Source organism: Aplysia californica, unplaced genomic scaffold (genome assembly GCF_000002075.1).
Source record: "Aplysia californica isolate F4 #8 unplaced genomic scaffold, AplCal3.0 scaffold00021, whole genome shotgun sequence".
In the NCBI taxonomy this organism is placed as follows: Eukaryota; Metazoa; Mollusca; class Gastropoda; order Aplysiida; family Aplysiidae; genus Aplysia; species Aplysia californica.
This window is the reverse complement of record NW_004797291.1, coordinates 2,130,283-2,138,889: the sequence shown is the minus strand read 5'-3', so window position 1 is coordinate 2,138,889 and position 8,607 is coordinate 2,130,283.

Sequence of the window (8,607 nt, the reverse complement as noted above, 5' to 3'; positions counted from 1 at the left end):
AGGTTCAGGTGTTCACCTCTTATTCGGGTTCGAATCCGGATAGCGACGGACATTTTTCTTCTCTAAATTGTTGTCCCCTTTCACCTCTTTTCCTGCTCTCAAGCAATGTTCTGTCGACTGCTTTCGTCTCCACTTTCTGCCCCCATCCCCTCACCCCTTTGCCCCCTTCCTCTGGGCTCCTGACTCTGTAGCCTTACTACTGCTACTCCCTGGCTTCCTCTTACTGCTGTCTTTCAGCCATACCCTGCCTTACGGTAGGAAAGATCTACACCCAATCTTTTCGAATTAGGTCGAAAAACCTCGCAGGTCCCGTGTACAATTTGCGCACGTAAAAGATCCATTGGTGGTCCAAAATCGATTACAGTAGGCTTCGGCCGTCACCCGGGCAAAATTCATAATTTTCTACCAACTGAACATGTTTAATGAGTGCAACGTATGCAGTTGCGAGCGCCGTAAAATACTTACACCCCCCCCCCCTCCCGCACCAAAACGTGTTATTTAATATGTCTCTATACCTTCCCCCCCTCCCTTAAAAAAAAGGACGTAGACAGCAATAGCTCAGAAAAAACAAGCCTACATCGTCTTTTTCCCCACTTGTGATTTGTTGCGCTTGTGAATTTGGGGGCCTGTGAGGGTTTAGATTAACTTCAAAATTGGCTGTGCTCTCTCTCTCTCTCTCTCTCTCTCTCTCTCTCTCTCTCTCTCTCTCTCTCTCTCTCTCTCTCTCTCTCCCTCTCTCTCTCACCCTCTCTTTTTTTCTTCTCTCTCTCTTTCTCTCACTTTTATTTCTCATCTCTCCCTAACCTTCTCCATCGCTCTGTCCGCCCATCTACTTACAAAGAAATAAGCAAACGTTGGCTTATTTTACTCTAACAGAATAAAACTTATTCCAGAACACACACAAAAAAAAACCAAGGATACTCTCTCGTTTTGATGGTTACAATATACCCCCACAAAAATAAATGCTGCCATAATATTAATATACAATGTTACGCCGACTTTAAAAAGCCTCAATATAAAACTTGTCAAAATAATGATAAACAATCACTGAACGAAACGATTCCGGCGCGTCAAGAAGTGCGTGCTCATGTCAAGCTGACACTGACACATTATTTTTCATTAAGTTTGTTAAGCTCGTCAATCGAAAAATCCCCCCCCCCCCCACCCCACCAAAAACACGCATACACTACACACACACAAGTTTTAAAAAAAAATTAAACTCCGTTTTGTGATTTTATTAAAACGACTTTTTTCGTATACATAAGCAAAAGCAAAGGTAGATGGTAAAACTATAATGTCAAGTTGCTGGAGATTTTTGGTTTGTTTTTTATTTGGTTTGATTGGGGTGGGGGGTATAATTTGTGTGTGTGGGGGGGGTATTTCTGTTGGGGGTTTTCTGTGTGTGATTTTTTTTCCGTTTTAGGTTGTTTTTGGGCAATATTCTTTAGAGAAATAAGTGAGACTTTAACAAAATGGGAAACGAACAGATGAAAAAAAAAAATAGAGATAACACACAGAGAGAGAGAGAGAGAGAGAGAGAGAGAGAGAGAGAGAGAGAGAGAGAGACGATGAATCCAGTGGCTCAATCCAACAGCATCTACAGCAGAAGGTCTGTTTCTCTTCTGCTATCTCATGACGATAGAGAGTTCCAAAAGATCCCTTTTTATTCGAACAGATCGACAAAAAACATAGCTTCGCACTAACTTCTGAGTTTAGATCTAGATCTAGCTATAGGCTAGTTAGAATCTGTAACCTTTTCTAAACATTTGACTAAAGGAGAAGAGTGATTACCCCTTGGGCGAGGACAAAGGCGAGTTCAGAGAGTTGTCCACAAAACTATTTATAGACAGAGGAAACCGGAAGCCTTGTTGCTGAGCATTCCTTCGAGATTTTTTTACCCCCCAAATCGCTTTGTTCTACTGACAGAGAATTAGTTCCAGGTTTCATTTGATTTAGCAAAGAAGTCGTCCAGAACACAGTGCAACGATCTTCGATGGAAGAGGCAAAATTTGACTTCACAGAAGATAGACTAACTACACATAACCTTGGTTTAATCCTTTCAATTTCTGGTTCGATACTGTTTAGGAGTACTCACTAACATTTTGTAGGATGTCTGGCACTGAAGGGGTTAATGTAGTAGTGCTTTACTTAGTTAAGAAGGAAGTTCTTTTGTTTCAGGAACAAAGCATATCTGAAATCGAGGTAATAATCTAGAGTAAATATGAGAGCAGCTAAATACGGCAGTACTTGCTTGTCGTTGGTTATGCTGACCTAGATCTTCCCCCCACCAGGGCAGTGCTACTGACTGAAGGTGTCTTTAGGCCATTCCTAAGGGGGGGTATTAACATGTTCTTATGCAGAGTAGAATTGTAAATGGACTGATTTATCAATGTCATGCACATACTGTGCCGGAACAACGTAGGGGGAACTACTGCTTTTTCTTTCCTCATCCATACTATCGTCTTTTTTTCTCTGCTTCTTTTGTATGTTTGTCACTCTCTTGTGAACTGCTATTTCCGGGGTGCCTTGGCAGTCGAAGCAGACTTTGTGCTGTCGAGGCTAAAGAGGTGAGCAGAGTAAGCCTGATTCCCCGTTAGGACTTCTCTGTCGATATCCACCCCTTGGCGCTAATATGACCTTATGCAGTTATGAGCGCCGTAAAATCATATTAAAACAAGACCTAGATCAAGAAAATAAGTCTGCACAGTGGTTTTGGTTTTAGTTCCACTTTCAACATTTTTAGGTTATTAAGAGGCAGGACCTACAGTGCCAACCTCAATTTCCACGATGAGAAAAAAGCAGGTGCGTAGAAACCCTTAAACACTTGGTTAAAAATCGTTCAATAACGCCTTGGTGTGGATTTTAAACCAGTGCCATGCACATCGTAATTCAATTTAACGCTAACTGAGCTCGTTGGCCACCCAAAAAACACGTTTCGATTACACTAATCTTGATCTAAAAACGAAAAGAAAAACCCAGGCAGACTTTAAAAAAGACTGCTGAACTAGCGAGGGAAAGAAATGCATTGTGCGTTCTTATTGTCTGGAAACCTGAAACAACTCATATTTGACAGATCCTGGCAACACTCTATTAAATCTTTCCAACTATTTCAAGGCTGTACTTTAAGTCGTCTTAGTACTCTTAGATTGGGAAATGTTTATTGAACCGTTTTGTTGACATAACATAAGCTATTTCACATAGAAGGCTGTAAAGAAACCGACACAAAAGAAAATATTCATAAATGGGTTACAACAATTTGAAGGATTTGAACAACATGGGTCTGTGAGTTGATTAACTCCACATTCGACTGAGTGAAAAGTGCAGGCTCTGGTATGTCCAATAAGACACACAGACAATAATGTATATTGGGTATCTCTGGTGTCTGGAACGGTGGTGTTTCAGCACGTCATACATATTGCTACCTTTGAATTACACAGTTCTTTATTACACTTTTGTCCATTTTGCGTTCTTACATCATGATGTCCGTCCGTAACCAAATGTTCTCTCTGCTCTGTCAAAATCGTAAGATTATTCGTAGTCGTTATCAAGATATTCGAAGCTTGACATGTGAAACTCGAATATTTTCATCTCAAATTTCTCAAAATTATGTACTGAGCAGACAGAACTTTGTGATTCTAAGATACCGATGGACTTGTGTCCTTTTCTTGTTGTGCGTATTCGTGGGTGCGTATGACCTTTACAACACCACTGCCATTGTGAACTGTCGTGACAAATTTATCCCTGCCATATGAATAGCCTAAATATTGTCATTGCCACTGTAATTATTAGCTCTTCGCATACAATATAAGATGCGAGTTCGACTCACTCGAGGGTAAATATGTACTCATTATCACAAACATGTATCTATCTCCGTCTGAGTCTGACCCCAGGTCGGAGCGTTGACACTATGTCGAAACAGCCAGCGTATAAACCGTTGTGCGTGTGGGGGGGGGGGGGGCCCACAAAGAGAACCAGTGAACTCGTCACAGATTAAAAACGTGTGGCGGGTTCACCGAAAAAAAGTATCCAAATAACAGTGAACTCATCACATCAACTATCCAAATAACAGTGAACTCATCACACCAACTATCCAAATAACAGTGAACTCGTCACATCAACTATCCAAATAACAGTGAACTCATCACATCAACTATCCAAATAACAGTGAACTCGTCACACCAACTATCCAAATAACAGTGAACTCGTCACATCAACTATCCAAATAACAGTGAACTCGTCACATCAACTACCCAAATAACAGTGAACTCGTCACATCAACTATCTAAATAACAGTGAACTCGTCAAATCAACTATCCAAATAACAGTGAACTCGTCACATCAACTATCCAAATAACAGTGAACTCGTTACATCAACTATCCAAATAACAGTGAACTCGTCACATCAACTATCCAAATAACAGTGAACTCGTCACATCAACTATCCAAATAACAGTGAACTCGTCACATCAACTATCCAAATAACAGAGAAATCGTCACATCAACTATCCAAATAACAGTGAACTCATCACATCAACTATCCAAATAACAGTGAACTCATCACATCAACCCCACCAGTCATCTTCTACCACTTTAGATTTGTTTTATTGCATACAGTAAGGACATTCAAATTTTAACATGTAGTATATATGGCACCCACAACTGTGTCCGTATTCTCTTTAAAATGTTGAAACAAAAAAGGTGGACATGTGTAGATTTTGATTAAATAAACTCTGGTTTGGTATTTTAGAATATTATTAATTAAAGGTTGACATTATGTGGGTTTGCCTGCCAATCCACTGTGAACTCACCACACTTTTTTCACAACATCGAGTAGATCTATGTGATGAGATAACTGTGAGGAGATCACTGGAGGTATGTGACGACTTCACTGTGCGACGAGTAAACTGGAAGCCATACGAACACCATTATTCACAGCCACACTCCATATCGTTTTTACCCTAAGTAGGCCTACATGGACTTAAAATTTTGAACCATGAAGATATTTTTCAGCCCAAAAAGACATAATTTAGATCCTTTAGGGGGCGAGCTTCCGAACCTGCCTGTCAGGTCTGACCCAGTCTGTGAGGTATTCAATATCCCAGCAGGAACACCGACATACTCTACAAAAATTCCCTCCTCACTCGGGAATCGAACTCCGGTCTCCTGCGTGCGACAGTAAAGCACAGACGCCTCTTCTAAACACATTGCAAACACTCTTGATATCACCACGAAAAGAATAAATATATATACATTCTAACTTAAAATAAAAAAAAGCAAGGAACAACTGTGTTGCAAAAGTAGGTAGTTTAATTCAATTCACATTATATTGAAGATATCACAAAGAAACATTCAAAAAAACAAAACAAAACAAAATAAAACAAAACAAAACAAAATCAGAAGTCTGTGTAATACACACTGGCTATCAAGCACCACAACCAAACAATGTGTAGATACTCTGCTAGACGTAAAAAGAAAATGGGATTGGGGACACGGACATTGTTTCTGACAAATTTCCAAAGTCTGAATAAATGAGTCTAACGGTATTCAACAACCAAAGACAACAACATCATAAAATACGTAGATATAGTTGCTTGAAGTCTAGTGTATTTACTAAACTCACCCTGGAGTTGAATAAGTGCAATATACATACACAATTCTTTTTCTCCAAAATAAAGCTAAAGCATAAGTACTCACTATTGCAACTAGTATCTAAAGCTATTCTTTCGCAACTCCCACTTCCTGTTTTCCTTCCCCCTCTCTCAACTCTCCACTCTCCACGTTTCCTCTCTTTCAAGACAATGAGAACAATCCAAAGCTGGGAGCAAGAGATTTAGTATTAAACATAGAAATGGCTTTTTTCACATCCTGCGTGCCAAAACAAACAATTCTCGGCAACATTTGGTTGGAGACGGTATTTAGAAACGCCTGTAAAACACGAAACTGGAGTGGAAAGTGCTCCAAACCAAAACATCCTGTTGCAGAAGAAGCAAGACGAGGAAAGAAAACACCACTGCAATTATTCTTTTCGAGGGTTTGTCTTTGGGACCATTCCATGAAAAATGAAACAGCAGTGACAAATGAAACGCAAAGCTGACAACCAGTTTAAAAAATTCAAAGCTATGATAGAGCCATTATGTATTATTCTTTTTATCTTTTTTTTATTAAAGGCAACCTTTCTCAAAAAAGAAAACAATAAAAACAACAACAACAACAACAACAACAACAACAACAACAACAACAACATCCCCACCCCCGGAATAAACTTCTCTATCACTGTTTAGAATATTTTCAGCTGGTCGTCATCCCCGCCTTCAATGAGTCACCACAGTTTCTTTTTTTCAGGAATGGCCCTTTATCGCTGCTATGTCCAGTTGAGATGAAGCAATAAACAGAAGTGAGGCCAACCAAAATTGATGTCTAATACTGGCCTTTAGTGGGGTCCGGAAGAGCGAGTTTTATTTTAGGTAAGAGTTTTATGGCACTTGCATTATATGCAACACAAATAGGTCATATAAGATAAGTACCAAATATCAGAAGTGTGACTAAAAAGTAATATACAAAGAAAAGAAGGAGGAGAGCTGAGAACGACATAACATGTTTGATAGGAAAGAAAGAGCAAACCTCACTAGAACTCCCACCGACCAAAGGGCGAGAAGTGAGCAGTTATGGTTCACCAAATTATTATCCAACAACATCAGGAGTAAACAGCTTTTGAACTGGAAGGTACTGGGCGGCGACTTCTAGAACAAGGCACGTTAACCTCGGCTCAAACAAGGAGATTGGCCCGAGGCGAGGAACAGCAGCTGTGTGGGCGTGTTTCAATAAACTGTTTACGCTCCATGATTGTGCTATCACAGGCTATGAACGCACAAAGGCCCGCCATTGTAAACGAAATTTTCATATGGATAAATAAAGAGCTCTTTTCTTTCGATATAAGTGTGCATAGCCTGGATGCTAGCGTGTCACCTTCGTTGATATCAACGAATGAGTACTTTTTTTTGCCCAACCTCCACGGACCATAAATGTTCGATCCAAGTAAAAGTACTTTTCACAGCGATGCCACTAAAGAAAGCTGAATATGAAAACGAACAAAAGTTCGACAGGACATAATGAAGCACCGTTAGTACACATTCGAGTTAAAACCTACAGAAATACCTTTCAAAGGACAATTTTCTACATTAAAAATGTTCTTAATATAACAACAAAAAGCCACCAAAATACATCTTTTGACATTTCAGTGACATTCTTTACGATGAGTACTTTAAGATATTCACTGAGTCCCATGGGAAAACACTGCATTTTTTCAAAGAAACAAATCAAACGTATGAAATAGATCATTAGCTAAAATCCAGTAGATAGGCCACACGAACATGAACGTACGAACGCATGATTAACAATGAATATTATGCCATAAACGATTGTTTTACAATAAAACCAGACGTAACAAACTTTCCAACAACAACAACAACATCAACAACAGAGATCACTGTTAGAACACAAAGGCACCCATGGCTACATACAAGAAATCTAAAGCTAAAAGATATAATTCTGTTCTTAACTATAAAGTTAGACAAGGACAGAAATTCTACACATCAAACTTTCCTTTCGCTCCAATATATCTTTGACACAGTGGCGTTGGTAGTCTACCGGGCTCATAATCGTGTGGTTGCGAGTTCAGCTCGACCCGACATTATGTCCCTGTGAAAGGTACTTTAAACGAATGTTCCTCTCTTCACCCACGTGTGTATGGGTACCCGGCAATTGACAGCAAAAGATCGTGTCAGTGTATTTATTCTAGTGTCTGTTAACAGGCAGCCTGCACTGTGTGCCTCCAAGGAAGCTGAGATTGTTTTAAAATGCTATAACAATAGAGATTGTAAAGCACACATGGCTATCTATTGGGCAGGAATTTGCGCTGTACAAAATAAATGCTATTTATTATTGTTATAGACACAGGGACGTCCAGAATATCAACCAAGGTTATAAATAAAAGCATTATACGTCTCTTTCGTCGGGAGTACAAAGCACGGACAACACGAGAAGTAAAATGAAAGTGAAGACCTTCAAGAGAACAAACGCCGCCAGTGACTAAATTATGTACAAGGGGCCTGAACACTGACTGAACAAGAACTTCTACACAAAATCTAACCCAACCATAAGTGCGTCTGAATAAATGCGTTTCATAAACTGTATTGTTTTAAAAAGAAGACAGCTTCAGAATATACAACCTGAAGCAAAAAATCATCGTCTATTTCACTGAGTAATATTTAAAAACGTAGGCACTTGCCCTATGATTGCCAAGCCCACAAATTCAGAACCTCATTATGAATCGGAATGCCATCAACATTCTTGGAGGCTCATGGCTATGACAAGACTGCCTTAAACTAAATATCGCCTTCTTCTCCACCGAATGAATTGCACTGATCACCAGTTATACTCTCAAAGTGTGTGTGTGCGTGTGTGTGTGTGTGTGTGTGCGTGTGCGTGTGCGTGTGCGTGTGTGTGTGTGTGTGTGTGTGTGTGTGTGTGTGTGTGTGGATTCACTACGATTCGTTTCGGTCTTGTTATATAAGGAAATAAATTTTGTTAAAGCAATGATCCCAATTT